Source organism: Dioscorea cayenensis, chromosome 7 (genome assembly GCF_009730915.1).
Source record: "Dioscorea cayenensis subsp. rotundata cultivar TDr96_F1 chromosome 7, TDr96_F1_v2_PseudoChromosome.rev07_lg8_w22 25.fasta, whole genome shotgun sequence".
NCBI lineage: Eukaryota > Viridiplantae > Streptophyta > Magnoliopsida > Dioscoreales > Dioscoreaceae > Dioscorea > Dioscorea cayenensis.
Genome location: NC_052477.1, coordinates 10,970,356 through 10,993,857, shown reverse-complemented (window position 1 = coordinate 10,993,857; position 23,502 = coordinate 10,970,356). Strand labels below are relative to the sequence as shown.

General features: G+C 36.3%; 1 pseudogene; it reads right to left on the bottom strand.

Moving 5' to 3' along the window:
• Nucleotides 1-14,884: 14,884 nt before the first annotated feature.
• LOC120265072 lies at nt 14,885-17,584 on the bottom strand (annotated as a pseudogene).
• Nucleotides 17,585-23,502: the final 5,918 nt, after the last annotated feature.

The following is a 23,502-nucleotide window of genomic DNA, read 5'->3' as shown; positions in this document are numbered from 1 at the left end:
GTTCATCTCATTTTAACTTCAGAACTTAAGATAATGTTGCTTGATGATAAAATCTGGACCCTTGATCATACCTTTATATAATATCCCATTCATTGCTCTAGTTGCCCTCGAACTTAAGACAATGTTTCCTGATGATGAAATCTCAGCCCTCCGATCAAACTTGAACTATTTATCATGCCTCGGATTTACAACAATGTTGCTTGATGATGAAATCTCAGCCCTCCGATCAAACTTGAACTATTTATCATGCCTCGAACTTACGACATGTTGCTTGATGATGAAATCTCAACCCTCCGATCAAATTTGAATTATTTATCATGCCTCGAACTTAAGACAATGTTTCCTGATGATGAAATCTCAGCCCTCTGATCAAACTTGAACTATTTATCATGCCCTCGAACTTACGACATGTTGCTTGATGATGAAATCTCAGCCTTTTAATCCTATCCCTTGATCCAAACTATTCATCATATTACCCTCAAATCTAAATAAATTATATGCTCCTCATATTTATTGTCTCAATCCCTTTGGATAAATAAAACCACACTTTGAAAAATATTCAATAATGAGATATATATATTTCAATAAGGCAACAAGGCATGTAATGTGGTGGATGAGATACACGTAATGGTTATGCTCATATATAACATATATATGGATATACAAAAATCAAACTCAAGACATCGAGTCGAAAAGCACCCGAAAGAGTTCATGTCAAAATACAAATCGACAATTGAACCCAGGTGATCTCAAGACATCGAAGTCAAAGACCCGAAAGAGTTCAAAAAGTCAAAATACAAACTCGACAATTAAACCTCAGCGCTCTCAGAGACATCATAAGTCGAGGGACCCGAAGAGTTTTATAGGTCAAGACTTGAAGAAAGTTTCACAAGCGTAAAAGCAAGACATGGAAAGTCAAAAATCAAGTTCATGATTCATCAACATAAAGAATCCGAGCGTAAAATACAAATCAAATTCAAAAATGTAAAAATGTCTCGACACAAGTTCGATACACAAGTTCATAAGTTCAGATGATTTCAAATTTCTTGTATTTTCAATGGAATCTATGAATTCATATTTATTGAAATGAACGAAATTAATTGTCACAAATTGTTTTCTTTTCGCACTTATTTCTTAATCGGAGGTTCCTGCGAAAATGTCCAGGGTAATTAACATTAAGAGCTTGCCCCTAATGGAAGTCATGAGCCCATAATCTCTTGAAGTCATAAAAAATTAAATTTGATTTGTGATGCATTTATTTTAACCGGTCTAACCCTAATCAAAGGCCGGGTGAGAAAAAAAGGAGTCCACACTCGTCGCTGGGCAAGACTTGATCATTGCTTAGTGAACTTTAAGTGGAACGATATCTTTAGATCCTACACTCTTAAACATCCTAATCGTTCCTTATTAGATAACTCTCCCCTTTTTCTCACTGTTAATACTTACCCTAATCGTAGAAAAGTATTTTTAGATTTGAAAATTTTTGGCTTGATTTTTTGGGTTGTCACAATGCGGTTTCGGATGCCTGGAATTTCACACCTCACGGTAATCCCATGCATGCATTCACTCATCTTCTTTCCACTCTCGCTCTAAACACAACTCTTGCACCTCTCTCGGTATCAACAATCTTGAGACTAACTCGATAAACAAGGAGAATCGTATCAACGCCTTGAACTTTCCCGATCTTAACTCTAATTCTCAAAGTGTCTTGCTGGATCACTACGCTAAGCTCTCAGCTCTGCAGCGTCAGTGTAACATCAAGTGGGCTCAGAGGGCTAGATTCCTTTGGATTAAAGACGGTGATAGAAATACTCATTTTTTTTCATGCCATGTCTCGTATGCGCTCGCATAATAATTTTATTTCTCAGATTGAAGACCTTAATGGCAACATTTACAGTGACCCTGCTGATATTGATCAGGCGGTCTTCAATTTTTTTCATAACCTGTGGAATGCTCCTTCGAATGTCACTTTAAACATTGCAGAAGCTTTAGCTCCTGACTTACCACGTCTCTCTGATTCAAACAATATCAATGTCATCCAGGATGTTACTAAGGAAGAAGTTTACTGCGCTCTTTCTGATCTTCCTTCAGGTATGTCCCCTAGACCTGATGGTTTTAATGTCGAATTTTATAGGAATTTTTGGTCCATCATCGGAGATCATCTTTTTAATACTGTTCTTCACTTTTTTAAAAACTCATCTATGCCAGTTTCTTGGGGCAAAACTTACATTGTTTTAATTCCTAGAAATGACAACCCGAAACTAGTTTCTGATTTTAGATCGATTTCCATGTGCAATGTGTGCTTTAAAATCATTTCTAAAATTCTCGCCAATCGGTTAAAAAAGGTCATCCCATATCTTATTGGTTCTGAACAAGTAGGCTTCGTGACTGGCCAGTGTTCTTTTGATAATATTATTACCATGCAAGAGGTCGCCCATTCTATCCAAAGCAATACAATAAGCCCACCTAGGATGATTATTAAGTTCGATATTGCTAAAGCATACGATACTTTAGACTGGAGTGCAATTCTTGCCATTCTCTCTAAGATGAATTTTCATCCAACCTGGATTTCCTGGAATAAATCCTGCCTTCGGGCTAGCTCTTTCTCGCTTTTGATTAACAGAACATCAACTCCTTGGTTTAGGTCTTCCTGTGGTGTTCGGCAAGGAGATCCCATCTCCTCCTATCTCTTCATTTTAGTATCTCAAGTCCTCACTTCTATTCTCAATTTTAGTTTACAAAATAACTTGATTCCTGGTTTTGAACCCAAATTAAATCATAACTTCAATCATCTCATGTATGCTGACGATCTCATCCTCGTCTCTCATGCCTATCGTAGAGTTGCCAGGAACATTCAACATTGCATGTCTTTTTATTCCAAGGTAACAGGACAGTGTCCTAATTATTTTAAATCTCAAATTCTATTCCCTTCTTGGTTTAACAAACATGTTATTAAAAGTATCTGTTCTATTTTAAATCTCAGCCATGCTTCTTTCCCCTTTAAGTACCTTGGAGTCTTAATTTCTCCTAAACGTCTTAATGTTCATGTCTTCCTGTCCATGGTGGATAAAATTAAATGCATCACTTCCAAATGGACTAATTTTCACCTCTCTTATGCTGCTAAACAGGTTTTTATTTACTCCACTCTCTTGTCTATCCCAGTTTATACCCTTTCAGTCTACCCACTTCCTAATACTATTCTCTCTGAAATCTCTAAAGTTGTTAGAAAATTCTTCTTGAGTAAAAATGGCAATGGAAAGGGCATCCATAACATGAGCTGAAATTCTTTATTAACAGGTAAGTCTGAGGGAGGCTTGGGTATCAAAGATCTTTCTCTTGCTAAACACTCGTTAATGCCCAAGCACATCTTCAAATATTTGAACAATGATAATTCGATATGGGTTGATATTTTAAAAGTTAAATATGGGAAGATTAACTTTTGGCATGATGACATCCCTGCTAAATGTTCTCAGGGTTTTTAGAGGTTTATGTTACTCGGCCGCTTTTTATTAAGCATTCATTTGTAAAAATTAACTCTGTGAATCCTGAATTAACATCCTTTCTTTGGGATACTTGGATTTTTGACATTCCAGTTGTCCTTAAACCCACGTACATTAATATGAATGTTGATTTAACTCAAACTACTATTTATGATTTGGTCTCGGGCGATCACTGGGATCTTAATGCATTAACTAGGTTTTTCGGTGATTCATATGAAATTGTCACTTCCAATTTAATCACTGATGAACTTGATTCTAGTAATAATTGGATTTGGTTGCCTAAGCCCATTTGCCATAAAATTTCCCCAGTTATTTATCATCATTTTAACAAGCAATCTTCTTTCTGTGACAATTGGATCGGCTGGAATCTGTTATGGAAAATCCCTGTTGCCCCGCGAGTGAAGCACTTTATTTGGTTGTTCCTTAAAGGTCGTCTCTCCACTTTTGCATTTCTTTATAATTTGAATCTAGGTCCTGATCGACCCTGCATCTTCTGTGGCCTTCACTGTGAAACTATCAACCATTTATTCAATAGTTGTGCCAGTGCACAGTATGTTTGGAACCAAATCAACATCGGAACAAACAAGATGATTTTCCCACTGGCGAGTGGATCATTGCTTTTCGTAATTTTGCAAATATTCTAGCGCTCATTGCTGCCGGAGCTTGGCTCATTTGGCTTTGTCGCTGTAATTTTGCCTTTAAAAATATTTGACCGAATCTTGATATTACTGTTGTAATACCCTGACTCTGTGGATACCTGTACGAAATTATATTCAGGATAATATCATAGTTGCAATAAGATTTTTTATCTGTAGAGCAATTTTGTTGAGGAACCCCAAGTAGAAAGAGTAAGAACCTAAGTGTGAAAGCTCTAGAAGATTTTGGATTCAAAAGTAATGGCAAAGGATTGACATGAAATGTTTCTGAAAACCAAGGACTGTAAGGTAAGGCGGTAGGGATCTTTTAGAAATAATTTATTATAATCCAGGGACCGTTGGACAGTTTATGAGGACCTTTTTGCAATATTAGTTTTTGATTCAGGGACCATTTGTGGCTTTTCAGGGGCCTTTTTATAAGGAATTTTATTTTTAGGGACTGACTGTGAATTTCGTCAGACTTTTAAATAAAGAGATAATGTTGGAGATCTTCAAGTTTATGTGGTTTTTTCTTCATCTTCTTCATCTGCTTCAGTAACCCGAGAGAAGATGAAGCTCTCTTCTTCTTCATCTTCATCAAGGGCTTCAAACTAATGAAAGAAGAAGAAGAAGAAGAAGAAGAAGGGACTTGGAGGTTTGAGAGAAGAAGGAACTTGGTGCTTGATTGGTAAGGGTTTTAAATAATTTTGTTTGAAATGTATGGGTGTAGGTTTGTATGTTTGCATGTGTGATGGAGAAGAAGATGTTGGTGAAGAAGATGTTTATTTGTATGTATGGTTGGTTAATAAAGAAGAAGAGATGTATATATGTGTGTGGTTTGTTGATGAAGAAGATGATGGTTTGGGAGAAAGGTTGATGGAGAGGATGAAGGATGGATATTAGATGATTTTATGTGGAAAATATTTGTATTTGGAGTGGGATTTTGTATGGAATGAAGAAGGAATTCTCGGGTTTTTATTGTATCATTACTGTAGCACAGAGATTAGGGTTTTGTTTGGGTGATTAAGTTGATGATGATGGTGGTTAAGTTGATGGTAATGATGGTTAAGTAATGATAATGATTGAGATGGTGAGGAAAATGATTAGAAGTGTGTTGGTTGAGTTAAATTGGTTTGGTTGAGTTGGTTTGATCAAATAAAGTTAAGTTGGTTGGAAATTAAGTGGTTGGTTTAATTGATTAGGTTGAATTTGAAGTTGGGTTGGATGAGAGTTGTTGTGATTGGGTTTAATTGAATTGATTTTGTATAGGTTTGATCAAATCAAGATGAATTGTGGTTGGACTTGAATTGTTTTGGCTAGGTTAAGTTGGTTGAGGTTGATTTGGACTTGGTTGAGATTTTGGGCTAATGACGTTGTGGTGAACCAATTCAAGGAGAATTGGGTTCAGTTGAACCAAGCTGGTTCAAGAGACTTTGTATCAGTGTTATCAAACCCGGACCAGCCCGGCGGTTCGACCGGTCGACCCGGTGACCCGATGACTAAACCGGTCCGGGTCTCTAATTAGACCGGACATGTAATCAACTCGGTGTGACCCGGTGTGACCCGGCCAAACCCGGTGACCCGGCCGGGTTTCAATGACCCGGGCGGGTTAATGCTTGTTTATAAAATGACATTTTCATCCTTTAATTTTTGTAACTTTTGTTATGTATTGGATTGAGTTGGTTTGATTAAATTTGAAATTTCACTATGGATTCAAATGATATTGTGTTGTGTTTTGTTATGTATGGAATATTTGAATGAGTTTGATATTAGGTTGAGTCTGTTATGTCATGTAGAGCTTGAATTTTGAAATTTTATTATGTATCGGTTTTAACTTTTATGCTTGTCATGTATTTTTACAATTTATTTTTATCCCTTCAAATTATTTATTTGATAACAAATAATAAATAAATGTTATATATTATTATAGAATTAAAAACTAATTTATAATTTTAAAAATAATATTTAAAAATAATTTTATTAACCCGGCATTGACCCGAATGACCCGGCGGTTGAACCAGTTGACCCGAGACCCGAAGCCTAGACCGGGTCGATGTCCGGGCCGGTTTTGATAACATTGCTTTGTATAACAATTGAACTTGGTTCAGTGGAATTGAGATTGGATCAGGTTGGTTTAGGAGGGTTTAGCTTAAATTGAGTTGGTTTGAGTGCAATTGGAGACCAGTTTGATTATGCAATGTCGGGTTTTTAACATGTTGGAGTGAATGGGCCCAATTAGAGAGTCAATTATTTGTTTCTTGTATTTTCTTTTGGGTTCAATTTCGTAATTAGAGTGTATTCATTTTATTCTGTTCTCCTGTTAGGTGTTGTTCAGGCTTGAGAAGGAGTTCCAGGTCTAGCTAGAAACCCAAGGGAGACAAGGTGAGTTGGTAGTGGCTATTATTTGGAAATAATTGTTTAATTATTTCATTTTACATTCCTTAATGTTTTATATTGTTAAAGATTACTTATATTTATTTGCAGTATGCCAGAGCAATCATACTAGTATATCTGGTTTTGACAATTAAATTATGCGTAATTCTTCAAAGAGAATGCCTATGATTATTCTACATTGCTTGAGTAAAGTTTTATTGGTTATTACACTGGCATTGAGACTTTATTGGATTTGAAATGAGTTATTTGTGTTTATTTCATACTTGAAAGCATTATTGTTCAACGGCGAGTAATTTCGGATTGTTATGTGATTCGCAAATTGTGCATTGATTTATATTAAAAGCTTTGGATACCCTTGTGTTTATCATTTCTATAGGGAAATGGCAAATATTTTGAATATTGATTTTTGTCCTGGTTATGGACTCCTCGTTGTGAGATGTATGATTGTTGAGTTTGTATGGTGACCCTACTACAGTAGGCGGTCGCCATGGCCAGCCTGTTGAGGTGCCGTGGTAGACCGGCTGATTACTACGAGGGCCAGCTTAGGTGGGAGTGTCGATCCCTGACTGGATATTCATCGCGTAGCCGGGGTCACCGACCGGTGAACCGATGGGTCAAAGTCAAGGACATGAGTTCTTTGACGGCTCTGAACCTAGCCGCGCCCACGGCGAAAGTTTAGAGAGTTTTCTAGACCATATTATGCTGGGTGAGTGTTGAGTATTGTTTTATACTGAATTTGCGATTTATGTTATTTTGGATTGTGATGAGGGGGCGAAGCCAGCTGTCGCTCTTAGGAGGGTTACGATGGATCCATTTTTCTCTCATCGTTGGTGTCGTGATTGTGTAGCGGTTGTACACGCATGTTGCAGTAATTGTGCTCATTGTATCCATATATTTGAACTTGTAGCTGTGTAGAGTTGTTAATCATATTTCTGTAAGTCTCATTTGTTGTTTCCAGGGTGTCGGTTTTCCAGTTAAAATGGATTTCTTAACTGATGGGTGCCACATTTACCTCGGGAAAGGGGGTAGGTGTGACAACTGTCATCAAGGCCATTGCTCACACCAGAGAATTCACCAACAGCCTCATTGATCCCATTGGCAAAAGATTCATTCAATTTAATTATTCATGTGCTGATGGTCCTTTCCTTCTCACTCATGTTGCACCCAATCATGCCCTTCAAGTGAGATCCATCGGTTTTTTCATCACCAATGCTAACAACTATGTTTCCCTCGCATGATGCTTTTCGCAGCCTATGAGTGATAATTCTTCTGACGTGATTTTTGCCATTGAAGTTGCTTTGTAGACAGCTCTTGAACATTGCATCAAAATCAAACGTATCCTTTGCTCTCATCATGGCGCTCTAGACATTCTTCAACGACCCGCTCCCATGCTTTCTTGGCGATTTCATCACCAAATCAACAATCTAAATTTTCTCCTGGACATGTGTCAAAGATCAAGCATCAAAATCATTCCTCTTCCCTAGATCAGATCTGCTGTCAATCTAGCCACTCTGGGATTTCGCCATCGACATCTCAACTTATTCCTTTACTGCCGATACCTTCCCTGATGGATTATGCAATCATTCACTAGTTATGGTTACTTTTTCTTTTGATTGTTTTATTTCTGTTCTTCTTCCTTCCCAGCTTTGTTTCAGATCTTTTGTTTGTAACCTTTCTATGTTTTAATAAATTTAGCTTCTTGGTTGAGAAGTTCTTCTTTAAAAAAAAAATCAAAAATCAAAAATCCATTTTTCATAGTCAACAGAGTAGATTTTATATTTATAAAATGAAACTCCTTGAATTGATATAATGACTATGGGATCAAAATATATCTAACAACTAGGTCTAGACCAAGATTTGTTGCAAATGATTCGTATGGGTTCAATAATATTACTAAATTATGTCCTATCATCTAAAAGCTAGTTGGTGTGAGCATACAAAGATCATAAAACACAATTAGTTTAGTGGTTAACTTGTTGAAGTCATTTCCATGGTATTGAATTAACCATCCAAAGCTTCTGCAATTGATGGCATAATATCACAAAATTGGTAGCCTATCTAGAACTTTATCATGTCATATGGCCTATAAAGAGATTCTATTAGCTTACCCGTTATTGTAAACTCATTGATAAATACTAGAAAAAAATTATAAAAATAAATAAATAAGAAGGTACTACTAATAAATATATTCGGATAAATAAATTCTAAAAGTATTTCTAAAAAAAAAGAATAAATCAAGAAAAAGGGAGAATTATATACTTATATTTATATACATATATATTGGGAGTATTTACGCAAAAAATAAAAACCAAAAATACAAAAATGAAAAAATATAAGATAAAAAGAAAATAATTAGAAAAGGAAGAATGGAAAAGCAACATAACAATATGCAATGGCATGGATATGAAAACAAGGGAAAATTACTGTTCACCCCTCGTCATTTTCAAAACTTCCCAAAAACCCCCTCCAACTTTTACACACCCCGGACAGCCCTCCGTTATATTTTACATTCTCTTTAACCCCCCGCCGGTAAATTGAAGTGGGTCCATGATATGAAATTCCTTTTTTGCCCTTGCAAAAGGAGGGAAAAATGGCGCCCAATCATATCATGTCCGAACTTTATGCATAGTTTTCCAATTTTGTTTGCCTCCTGCTTGCTTTTTCTCAAACAAAGTTTAGAAGGCTCATATCTTGTTCTTCTTGTTCTTGTTTTTGTTCTTTTTCTTGTTCTTCTTTTTCTTCTTCTCATTTGGTGTACTTAATTTTAGCTCTTCCGATTAAATTATGGAGAGTTTTTGTGCTATTGCTAGATACAACGGGGAGGGTCTAGTGCTAATGTTCACGTCGCTGACTTCTTGGGAATGAGTGTTAGCTGAAATATGTGCGCGATGGGGTCTCGATATTTCCGTGTCAGGGTGAAGTTTATCACACCCGATGGACATAAAACGGTTTGTCTCATGCGCCACGTGCACTCCATCTTCAAATGTACTGTTGTTAATCTTGTTGTTGGGGAGCAGATGATGTGGCATCGTATCCTCACCGAAAACGAGTTCGCTTTCGTTGTAAGTTTCTTCTCGCTTATGTTTATATAGTTGTAGAAGCTAATTATTGTTTAATTATCCATGTCTATGTTTAAATTTATCAAGTTTCCATTTAAACAATATTATCTCCGTTTAACTTATTAACTTATTGTTTAACTTCTCACGTCAAATACAGTGTCATCGACAAGGAGACCGATGATGTGGCATCGTATCCTACTGGAAATAACGGTTTTTTCCACGTCACCTTCGGTGTTGTCGACAACGAGACCGATGCCTGTGATGAGAAGGCAACCTGGGCGTCCTAGACGAAAGAGGTTCGAGTCGTAAGCGTCCGAGGACGGTGAGTTGCGTTGTAGCCATTGCCACGCTTCCGGTCACAATCGCAGATCGTGCAATGAATCTGTTGCCGAGTAGGCATTGTGTATATACTTCTTAGTATTGTTTAAATATTGAACTTTATATTTAAATACATCTGTTACCGTTTAAATATTGGCTTCTCTATTTAAATTTGTTTTTTTATCGTTTAAACTATATTTTTATCCGCTTAAAATATACAACGCAATGATGCCAGCGGTTCCCCAAGCGTAATTAATGCACGCTCGGTTACCCAAGCGTTTCCACTCCCGTCGCACATAAAAATCGGAAGCCGAAGCGGCAGCAGGCTGTTGGATTTCGCAGTATAAATGGGAAGGAAGAACCATTTCGTTGAACATACTCTACTGGCGCAACCACTCCTCTTCCTCTTCCTCTTCTTCTTGTGTGATGGTCATCATGTCGAGTCGAACATTTGTTGTTCACGACATTCGCTCCATTCAAACCACATTTTTTAGATCATAAACTTTTTACAGGATGTGTCATGATTGTTTTCCTCTTGTCATCCGTAAACAACCTGTAGGTGAAAACTTTCTTTTTCTTGCCCAAGGCGAAATGCTCGCCTTCTTGCTCTACGGGTAAGCAATGACGGAAGTGCGTTTCGACTTGGGTCAAGAAAAAAAGGTTTCACTTACAAGTTGATTGCGGATGATTACCAGAAGAAGGTTCATAACATATCCTTTAAAAAGAACTTGATCTGTAAAAAAATGTGGTCTGACTGGAGCGAGTGTTGTGGACACCCTATTCAAAGGTATACTTGGACGATTCCGAGGTCCGTTATGGTTACGTCGTCCGTTAAACAGAGAGTTTGAAGCTTAAACAGAGAGTTTTTGTATTGTCTTACATTCTATTTTTATCAGAGATTTGTATTTTAAGTAAAGGTCATTGTAATTATGCTGATATTTAATAATAAAATGAATGTTGTATTGTATTGTATTAAATGTATTTTTATCAGAGATTTGTATTTTAAGTATATTTTATTGTAATTACATTGATACTTTATAAGAAAATGTTAAACTAAGAAAATGAAATTTAAACAGAGCAAAATAAAGTTAAAGGGAATGAATATTATCAGAGATTTGTATTTTAAGTAAGTTGATATTGAATAAGAAAATGAATGTTGTATTGTATTGTCTTAAGTGCACATTCTATTTTTATCAGAGATTTGTATTTTACGTACATTACATTGTAATTAAGTTGATATAATACAATAAGAAAATGTTAAACAGAGAAACATCAAGTTAAAGGGAGAAACTGATACTTAAACGGTATTTTAAACAGAAACTTTGTTCTTTTAAATAGAGACTTTGTTATTTTAAATAGAGAGTTTCAATACCTTAGACTGGGAGCTGATGAAATGCCGAATGCTTCAGCGGGCATTCTTCAGTGGGAAATATAAGTTGTTAAACGGTAAACTCTCAATTCTTAAACATTGATATCATTTGTTAAACAGAGACCTATATTATTAAACAGAGATACAAATAGTTAAACGGAGACAACAAAACTTAAACGGTAAAAACTCATTATTTAAACGGAGACCTCATTTTTACAACTGCAACCATATCAACTGAAAGGGTAAACGTAGATTATAAACATTACACAAATCACAACAGTCAAAAAACCATTTCGATCGTGTACACAGACGAAAATGTAAAACAAAACAAAAACCATAGCAGAGAGATCTCCCTCGAGACTAACAAAAACCCCAGATTGATAAATCCCCTATGCAGCTTTCAATGTCTTCCAAGAAAAAAACAAAAATCACAAAAACAAAACCGAAAAATATCTTTTCGTAATGTAATAGTTAACAAAAAAACTATAATCAATACATTAGATCGCAAAGTGATGAAATGCCGAATACTTGCGCGGACTTCTCCTTCGAGACGCCGTGGAAAGGGAAGAGTCGAGACGCGAGTTGAGAGAATACAAATGGGTCGGAGACGCGAGTTGAGAGAAGACAAGTAGTCGTAGTCTTAAGAAAAAACCCACCCACTTCCTCTCACACCGCCCGAAATGGGTGCAGCCACGACTTCCCGTGCAAGGGCATTTTCGTCCATAAAATTTAAAAAACACTCCGTTTAATGCCGTTATGTACTTTGGGGGTTTGAAAATCATGGAGTGTAAAAGGAAGGGATTTTTGGGGATTGCAAAACTATGGGGTTTTTTTTTGCAATATGGCAAAGTTTGGGGGCTTTTTTTTGGCAATTCTACCTAAAAACAAATAATAATAAAAATATATATAAAAAAATTACATGGAAGTTTTTGTAGTAAAAGGCACGCTACCCTCAGATTAAGGGTCTGCAATTCACAAGTAAAAGATGAGAGGTATTGCAAGCAAATAAATATTAATTAATAAAAAAAGGAAAGGGAACAATCAACAAGCTGCTCACCAAATAAGGAAAAACTCAAATACACTGTGCAAGCAAAAACATAAAATTGACAATTTTGGCATATTATAAGACAAATTCATGAATTTGCCATGGCAGGAGAAACATCATAGACTATAATGATAATAATAATAAAGGAAGATTAAGGATAAATAAAATAAAATCAAAATGGAATAATTACGTTAAACAAACCGAAGACTCTTGAAAATACTAAGGGGATACTTTATTTAAATAGACTTATATCATGGTTATTATCCTAATCAAACTCAAATTTTTGAGTAAATATCTTATCTGTTAGTGCCTATCCTATTTTGGATTGGAGTATGAAAAGTAGAGATAATGATGAGAGCGCTTCGATCCTCTATACACATTACTATATTTATAATCTATGAACGTTGCTGCAGATTGTTAGATTTCAATCCAACGGTTCTATATTATTACATTGTGAACTCCTTTCTTTTCACCCAGCCTTTGATTAGGATTAGACCAGTTAAAAACCATGGATCACAAATCAATTTTTTTTATATTTCAGATGATTGCGGGTTTATGACTCCTATTAGGGGCAAGCCCCTAATATTAATTACCCCAGACAATGTCATCGGAACCTCCGATTAAGAAACAAGTGTGAATGAGAATTAACTGAGTAAACATAATAATTTTTTTTATTAATTTCAAAGATGCATGTGAACACATGATCGTAGACAAGAATACAAAAGTAAGAGAGTTATTCTCTAAGAGAGCTTAACAAGAGATTTTTTTTAGAAATAACTATTTCCATCATGCTCTTCAAACTTTTTTTTTTTGCTTGGCTGCTGTTCTTAGCTCCTTCACTAAAAGTATGTTGGACGCCCCTTTTGGCTCTGTGGATGTGGCCCTCTTCGATTTCTTTTTTATTTTTATGTGAGTTTATGTCTTGACACATCTCTCAGTTCAAGCTGCGGCCACTCTACATTTACGAGTTGCCTACTTGGTCACTTTTGCTTCTTTTATCGCTGAAGACTTTGGCTCTTTGTGCTTGTAAAATCTCCAGCTCCTTGACTTGTGAAAATCCTCACGTCTTTAACTTCTTTGTGTCTTGAAACTTTAGAGTTGCATTTGTCGCTTGCATGAGGTATTTAGTTCTTAACTCTTCAATGCTTTTGAGCCTTGACCATTGGATTTTTTTTTTTTTTTAAGTCGTGACCTTCAACATGGTTAGGTCATTAACTTGACAATTTTGACTTGCTTTTAAAATGGATTTCAAATTCTTTTTTTTTAAAGAGACCTCATAATGGGTTTCAAGAAAATCTTAACTTTTTCAATGAATGTTGACGAGAGACTTTTTGGTGAAAATTTTCATTCATTTTTTTTCTTTTCTTTAATTCATCATTATTATTTTTTTCTTTTTTTAGTGAAATTTTCATTTTTTACTCTTCCTGTCATTTCAAGAAAAGATTTTTTTTTCTACCTCTCTTCACTCCAACGAGCGTCAACTCTTCCCTTTTTTATGAGTGTTGACAAGAAAACTTTTTGTGAATTCTTCATTTCTTCTTTCTCTTTTTTTACTCTTCCTTCCACTACAAGAAATTTTTTTACTCTTCTTTTCATTCCACATTTTCCTTTTATTCTAATGAGTGTCAAAGACCTCAAAGTGAGATTGAAGAGAGGATTTGATGGAAAAATTTCTCTTTACCCCAAGAGTGTCAAGACTTCAAGGTGGAATGAGTGAAATTCATGAAAATTTCTCGTTACCCAAGAAAGTCAAGACTTCAAGGTGGAATGAGAGAAATCAGAAAAATTTCTCGTTACCCCAAGAAAGTCAAGATTTCAAGGTGGAATGAGAAATTTCATAGAAAATTTCTCGTTACCCCAAGAAAGTCAAGACTTAAAGGTGGAATGAGGGAAATCAGAAAAATTTCTCGTTATCAAAAGAAAGTCAAGACTTCAAGGTGGAATGAGAGAAATTTCTTAGAAAATTTCTCGTTACCCCAAGAAAACAAAGACTTCAAGGTGGAATGAGAGAAATTTCAGAAAACTCCTCGTTACCCCAAGAAAGCCAAGACTTCAAGGTGGAATGAGAGAAATTTCTGAAAATTCCTCATTACCCCAAGAAAGTCAAGACTTCAAGGTGGAATGAGAGAAATTGTTTTTTATGAAAATTTCAAGAGGAGGTCCTGCAAAGAAAAAATTACCAAATACCCCCAATGAATTCATCCATCATTCATTTTTTTTACCTTCCTTCAATTTTTCCTTCTCTCTTTTTTTTTCACTTTTCATCTCTTCTCTCTTTTTTTTTTACTATCCTTTTTCCTTTCCTCCTTTTTGACTCATCCTTTTTTCATTTTTCCATCCTTCTTCATTTTTTTTCTCATTCATTTTTTTAACTCATCCTTCATTTTTTTTTTCTATTTTTTTCCCTCCTCCATTGGAGATTCATTCGTATCAATACCGCTGACATGGTCTTACAACTTGAGCAGATAACAACACAATGTTACATGTTCTATTCCATAGACAAGAACTCTTGGCGAGTGTTAACTATCCTTTCTCCCAAACGCCCAAGAACAAGCATCAGAGAGTCAAAATATGAAAGCAATGGTGCCAAAACTCCAACCAAACATCTTTATGTCTTCTAAATACAGTGACCTTCGTCCCAGCACCCTCATCTTAGTTAGGTCACCAACAAGTGTGGAGGTCGCATTGGCGTTTATATGGTTAACCTCCTCCAGTGTCACTTCAGCATCCTCAAGAATGCTTTAAATGCAACTCGAAACACCAAGTTTATCGGCTCTCTGATCAGTTGTATGATATGCATCACAGTTCACAACACCACCCAGGTACTCGGCTATAATTGGTGCATCCCGTTTCATTGCATATTCCAAGCTTTTCAATAACTAGAACACCGGCACCTTGCCTCGATGTGGTTTTAGGACCATTATTTCTCTGAGACAGAGCCCTACAAGCAACAAAACTTCCAATCCCAATTGGAATAATAGCAGCTTCGGTACCATCAACAATCATTATATTAGCCTCGCCTCTACGGATGTGGTTGGCAACGGCATAGAAACAATAGTTTAGAGGTAGCACAAGCATCTGAAATCGAATAGATTGCACTCCCATAAAACCAATATCCATGGCAAGTAACACAGAACCCATATTTGTTATTGCATAGGGAATGAAGAATGGAGTCGTGTTTCTGCAGCCTTTCTCTATGGGAACTTGAACTCCATTGGAAATAACACTGTGAGACCACCCATGCCTAACCCGACAAGCACACCTACCCGAACCTTGTCAACCTTCTCAAGCTCCGGTGTTCACAGAGCAAGCCCGGTGTTCACAAGCACCTTCTTCCCACTAACAAGGCGGTACCGGAGGCGATCATGCAACCTCTGATCATTCTTCCTGTCGATGTAACCCTCCGACAAGAACCCTCAGATCTGTCCGGCAAGCCTCATCGGAAACTTAGTCACATCACCACAATCAATTAGTCTGCTCCCGCTTTCCCCCGCTAACAGCCGACTGTAGCAGAGATCCACGTCGTTGCCAAAGACAGAGACGAGTCCCAGCCCCGTGAACACAACCAACTTTTTCGGATCCGTTTCCCGCTTCGGCGCCAACGCCACAGCAATCGATGTGCGGATCACTAGAGAAGGAGTTTGGGGGGCGGCGGAGCATAGGATGTCTATTCACCGGAGCCGGGACCTGGGATAGGCGGAGACTATCGGGCGGTGCTATGCAGAGGGTTTGCATTTCGGCGCCAAAAAGGAGCGGGGGAAAGAGAGATTGAGGGAGCTCGGGTTAACAAGCACGGGAGAAAGAAGAAGGAAATACATGCTCCGGATGCATGTGCGTGCATGGTTTCTTTTCTTTAAATGCATGGAAAAAATTATATATTTTTTTAGAGAGAGAGAGAGCAAGAACGAGAGAGAAGAAAGAAATACATGCTAATGCATGTCCATGCATATGTCTTTCTTTAAATGCATGCAGTATGAACATACATGAGTTTTTTTTTCTATTTTTTTATTTTTCTATTTTTTTTCTAATCAGTGTATGCATGAATTGATAGAATAAGGACAAAAGACAAGCATAAAAACAAATGAATGTACAGCACAACACATGCAGGGCATTATGGCTTTTGGCTTATCAAACCTAAACCTATGTGCATAGACAACAATTTAATTTATTGAATAAATATGGAGACATGGAATACTATAGTTTATGGGATCTATCATAATCTATGCATGCATGGTGTAGCTTTTACTGATGATCTACCTTATGATTGAGCTCCGACTTCTTCTTTCTCCTTCTCTTTTTTTATTTTTTTAGTCTCTCTTCTTATTTCTTTTCCCAGTCTCCTTCCTTCTTCTTCTTCTTCTTCTTCGTCTCCCTTTCTCTCTATTTTCTTCAGTCTCTCCCTCTTGTTTTTTTCCTTCTCTCTTCTGTCCCGCAGAAATCCTCATCATCTCCCCGAAGAATCTTCAACTCCCGGGAAGATTTTTTTTTAAAATTTTGAATTCAAAATTTCTGACCTTATCTACAATCTCCTCCCTTTTTTTTATATATTTTTATACATTTTATTATTATTTTTTTCATAAACATTTTATTATTTTTTTATTTTTTATTATTTTTTTTATTTTTTTATTCTTGAATTTTCCCTCCATTTTTTTATTATTATTTTTTATTTCAAACGACATTTTTAATATATATATATATATTCTCACCACTTCTTTTTTATATCATTATTAATTTTTATTCACCCACTACTTTTATTTGGAATAGGATAATGCCCCTTCTCTCCCTTCTTTTTTACTTCTATTTGAAGTAGGAGAATATAATTCATCATCATCATTCTTTTTATTTATCCTTTTCTTTTATTTTAATTCGAAGTAGAATGGCAAGTTCCTAACGGGATTAGAAATGAAAAGTTTCTATATAAACAAGTGCCCCCCTTGTAGCTTCCTCACACACAATAGTTGAGGGAGGAAGGTACAAGTGTTTTTAAACTTCCAAAAGCTCTTAACCCACTTAAGGTAATAATCTTCCCCTTTTTTTTTTTATTGAATGATGATTTTTTGCCTTGCATAATTCTGAGGCTTTTTCTCTTCTTCTTCTTCTCTCTTCCAACCAAAATTCTATCTCCATATTTAGCTTCATTATATTTTCTTTTATAGAATTTCCTTCTCTTTCTTCTCTTTTTTTTATGCAACAAAACTCCTAAATAGCTCTATGCATAGGACCATACCTTCTCCTTGTCTTCTTTTTCTTAAAATTGTGACCATATGCTAACTCATCCTATGAGTAGCATGCCACCCTTTTTGAATATTCCCATAAAAACTGTCCCTCTTTTTTTGTTTTATTTTATATATTTTTTTTAAAAAAATTATGGGTAGCTTGCTTTAATTATACAAACTTTCCCTGAGAGTTATCACAACTCCTTTCTTTTCTCTCTTTTTTTAATAATAATTATTTTATTATTATTATTTTTAATAATAATAATCCTTCTTTTTTTGGAACGAATTTTTTTAGCCAATATTTATCATTAATTATTTTCTCTTCCCCTCTTTTTAAGTTTTTTTTATAGCTCCCACCACCAAAGACAAATTGGAAGAAACCCTTTATGGACCATACGATGATCGTGGTAATGCTCCCGACGGACTATCAATCCCGGGACATTACTCCATCAAGTCTAAGAAGTTAGGAAAGCCAATTTGGTACAATGGAAGCGACTTCAACGAATGGACTAGTACACCAAGGGCGTTCCATGACCTTGGTAAACTCACACCAAAAAGCTTCGAGAGGAACGGGGAAAACCAAGTGATATTATTAAATCCATGCGAATCCGTTACGACGAATCTCAACTTAAATACACTTGGTTACCAGATCAAGGCCGACCCCACAACTATTTTATGGACCGGGCGAATTCCATTCCCCAAATATGCTTCCCATCCAGTAGGTTATGAACAGTGGGCATTTGAAGTTATAAAAAAAGTCATCAGAGGCGCTTAAACAAGTCGGTATTCTCAGGGCAATTGCAGTTTCTACTAGAACATATAATTTTGACCCATCAGTCGTAAAAGGACTTGCCACGCCACGCCACACCTCAGTCTATTTACCGTGTCATTTCTTTTATGGCTGGATCGACGCACACTTTGAAGGAACCTATTCTCGACTCAACAAGCCAGATGATCATATCAGAAATATAAATGGGTTGCGAGAAATTCCAAGCTTGGCTTACATATCAGGTGTAAAAGCTTCCACCTTCACCCTTAAAAGAGCACACAACATATTGAGGAAGGAAGAATATTTGAAGTGGTGCCCATTTACTTGTTCCGATTTCAAAAATGAGGGTTGGTATGAAGATCATAAAGAACCAAACGACAACAATAAGCTGGGGACGGCCCAAGCAGAGTACTTCGTCTCACTTTGACAGAGCATCATTCCTCTATGTCTAGGCAATACCCTTCATGCTCAGCAATACAACCCTCACCGATTCCCCAGGCAATTTGGCTATGACCAAGGATTTCCCACAGAGATCCAGGTATCAAAACATCCCCAAACTACCGACCTCTTGGTAGGCTATTGACACAACCATAGTAGAAGAAAAACAGGAGCACAATTCTATATCCAGTCTCACAAGCGCGAAGGACAACTTCTATACTTGTATGCACACTTCTGGTCGGTTAGGGTACATACAACCTTGAAGTCGATTTATACTCTCGTTAATGAACAAAGTCGATCGGCACAAATTCTTAAAGACAAAGCCCCAATTGAAAAGGAGACTCCTCCCCGAAAAAGAAAGTGAAGTAGCCATGACATCCAGCTGGGAAAAGACCAAGTCGGAACTTCTGCACCCCCTATGTCCTCACCGGGCGAATCAAGAATTTCTCCTAAAAGGGCTCGAATCAGTTCATCATCACGAACTCATTCGGTGCATTTGCATGAACCTCATCAATTGCCACCTCAATGTTCGTACTTTGTGTGTAATTTTTATTTTATTATTTATTTATTTATTTATTTTGTTAATTTATTTCGCAATTATTCATTTATTTATTTATTTACATCTTAAACTCTCCTTTTTTTTGGAATTGATTTCAAATCTTGTCTTTGAGTAGATCTCAAACTCTCCCCTTTTTTTTGAATTGATTTCAAATCTCATCTTTGAGTAGATCTCAAACTTTACTTTGAGTAGATCTCAAACTCTCCATTTTTTTTTTGAATTGATTTCAAATCTCGCCTTTGAGTAGGTCTCAAACTCTACTTTGAGTAGATCTCAAACTCTCCTTTTTTTTTTGAATTGATTTCAAATCTCATCTTTGAGTAGATCTCAAACTCTTTTTTTTTTTTTATATTATGAGCCTATTAAATATGTGTTTTTTTTCTTCCACTTAGGTGACATTCCCAACGTAAGTGAACATGAAGAAGATCAAGCTAGCGTCTCCAAACCAGAATCCAACCCAATAGGTATGCCACTCAACAAACCTTTCTCTTCTCAATTGTCACTCTTTTTTTTATTTTAACCCTTTATTCCCTTTTATTGCATGTCCCTATGAAGCTTCTTCCCCAAAGATGAACCCCTCCGCACATGACTCTGTCTTCGGACTTTGCATATGATGACAACTACACACCCATCCTTGATGCTAATCCTCCCATGGAAATTCCTTTCTCAAAAGAAGCCTCAAAGTCACCACAAGTCATCCCTTCTCCTCAACATGCAAAGGAAGACTCTACTCTAAAAGCTATAGAGGTTGCATCAATGAGCTCATTCCTTCCTCAACTTGTGAGAAAAGACACTGGCTTGGAGTCTTTTTGGGTGAATAAGCCCATTGAAAAGGTGAAGTCATCACGCCCTCATGAACATGAATCTTTGAGGGATGAAACCACAAAATTGTACAAGAACTTGATGGCACATGGAGCTAACATCTCAATCATAAGAGACAAGATATATGAAGTACTTGATATGGCTAAACTTGCCCATGACGCAAATGATGAAGAAAGCGACTTAAACTTGGCAAAAAAGGAGGAATTGGTGGCAAAAGAGGAAAGGTTAAAGAAGACCAAATTGTCTCTCACAACAATGTCCCAACATATGGATGAGGCTAATATGGAGCTCATACAAATAAGAAAGAAATTGCAAGAATTGAGAACCCTAGAGGAAGAAAAAGAACAAATCATATCCTCAGGAATGAGTTTCTTATCTGATGCTCCTCCCATTGAAGAAGTGAACAAGTCCCTCAATGATATTCGTCAACAAATTGAAGCAATTGGAGGTGACGGCGACAAATCACAACCCTCATTGTCATCTAAGGAGGCTTTTGCCAACTTTGAGAGAGCGAAAGCTCAACTTTAGGCTTAGCTTATTTTTTTTTATCTTTTTTTTTCTTTGAATCTAGCTTAGCTTACTTCCATTGCTTAGTTTTAGGCCATAGCTATTTTTATTCATTCAACTTTAACTTGGTTTAGCTCATGTCTTCTCAACTTTTTTCCTTAATAATAAAAAATTTTCTTTTCACCCACTTTTGTTTTTTTTTTTTCATGAATGTACTAAACTCCAAACATAATTTTGACCGTCCAACTCAAGAAAAATAATCTATGAGTGTAGATAAAAAATTTCATAAGTACCAAGAAAGATTCAACCACCCGATCATCAACTTAAAAGTCAACAATGGAGACCGCAGTATTTAACAAAATTTGATTTGAACTTACGAATTTCTATGAGAGGTAAATGGACCTCAAACTCAATCTCCACCGTTCATATTAAATATGAACACGTCATGAGCATGTAAAAATACTTCCAAAAAGATCCCAAAATGTTTAACCATTCGATCGTCAACTTGATGACAAGTAATTTCCATGATGCTTATCAATGGATTTCACATGTTGAGTCACGAGTTTGTTTTGAAATTTTCCGAAATAAAAATATAATCATGACCATTCACAGGAAACATCATGATATCTCATAGCTTCAATAAAATTTTCAGATTAATCAGGGAAGTTATCATAATCCGATTAAGCTTTGATCCACTATGGTCGTTTGAGAACAAATTTTCTGAATCTTAGCTTGAAGTATAGAATTCTTTAAAAATCATCAGAAATTCAAATTTAATTTCAACCGTTAAATTTTACTATTGTCATGTACTTATGATGTGGTCAAAATTTCATGTCGATCAGAGCTGATTTTGATATCCGATGAGCTTCTTGATTAAAACAGCTCTTCTATGAAAAACTGCAGATTTTGCCTTCAAAATTTATCATTTCCTCGTTTGTTTATTTTTATTTTATTTTTTTCTTTTTCTTTTTGTTTTTGTGTTTTGTTTTCCTTTCCTTTTTTTACACCTAATCTTATAGCTTTTTATAAGATTTGCAAGAATCATTTCAAAATTCATAGAATCATATCTTTATTCAACTTGATAAAGAAAACAACATGATGGAATTTATGTTTTGCCTTAAGAAGCATCTATCATGCTTGACGAACTTGCTCAAACAAGAGCACTGGACGTTCCATCATAAACAAACACAAATTTTTCTTCTACAATGTGCTTTTATTCAAATGGAAAAAAGAAACAAGATAATAGAACTCGTAATTTGCCTCGAGAAGCATATATCATGCTTGATTAACCTGCTCAAACAAGAGCACTGGACATTCCGTCATAGACAAACACAAGTTCTTCTCTTTTTTTCTTAATTTTTTTTGTTTTGTTTTGTTTTGTTTCTTTTTTCTTTTTTTTTGTTTTTTTTGTTTTGCTTTTGTTTGTTTGTTTTTTTAAGCATTTTCACATCATGAATTACATGTACATCATGGATAATATTTTTTCAAAAAACGCGCATTGATGGGTGGCATAGGTCTTCTTCCATCGGCATCGACCAGCTGATAAGCTCCACCTTCGCAGGCAACCTCTATAATGTATGGGCCTTCCCAATTGGACTTTAACTTGCCCCTAGCATGCTTGTTGGTGATAATTGGTCTTCTTAACACCCACACCATCTCTCCTTTCTCGAAAGTTCGAATACGAGCCATCCTTGCTTTGTAGACTTCAAGATTCTGTTGGGCCCCTAGCCTTCTTTTATCTAAAGCATCAAGTTCATCCAAACGCAAGCGAACTCTATCTTCATTTGTGAGTTCATTTTGTAAGGAAATTCTTAGAGATGGAATTTAGACTTCAAGTGGAAGAACAGCTTCTGTACCAAAAACCAACGAGTATGATGTTGATTGAGTTGGTGTTCGATATGTTGCCCAGTATGCCCATAAAACTTCAGGAAGCCTTTCGTGCCAATCCCTTTGACTTTTCGAAACTACTTTCTTTAACAATTTGGATAATATTTTATTGAATGCTTCCGCAAGACCATTTGCTCTAGAATTATAGATAGAGGAATACCTCCAATCTATTTTGTGATGATGAGCAAACCTTCCAACCTTGAAACTTTTGAATGCTCGCGGTTGTCAGATATGATCCTTCAAGGTGTTCCAAATTTATGTAGTACATGGTCTTTGAAGAATTTGATGATATTCTCCGCCTTTACTTCCTTTAAAGGAACGGCTTCCACCCATCGTGAAAAATAATCAGTGGCAGCTAACATAAAGCGATGCCCTCTTGATGATGGAGGCTCAATAGGGCCTATCACATTAGTCCCCCACATCTCGAAAGGCCATGAAGAGATTTTAGTGTGTAAAGGATTGGGGTGTTGATGAATGAAATCCCCATGGGCTTGGCACAGTTTTCACCGTCTTGCATACTATAGGCAATCGTTAATCATGCTTGGCCAATAGTACCCAATATGTTTAATCTTCAACCGCATCTTTGTCCTGACTAGTGAGCTACACAAATACCAGAATGGACTTCATACATGACTTCTTCAGACTCCTCCTTCAAGAGACATCTTAGCAGGAGTTGATCATATAATCTTTGATAGAGAACATCATTAACAAGGGTAAACCTCATCACCCTTGTCTTTAATTGCGTCGCCCGAGACTTTTCATCTGGGAGTTCGCCATACTTCAAGTATTTAATGAAAGGCTTTCTCCAATCATCTTCAACCACTGTCAGAATTTCTTCTTTTCTGAGCTTCTTGTTTTCTAATTCTTCATCAAACCATGAACTCAACACTCGCCTGTTTTGAATGTTGACTTGGATCTCCTCTTGATCTGGATCAGCCAACTCTTTTGCCAATTTGGCTAAACTATCTGCTTTTCCATTAATCG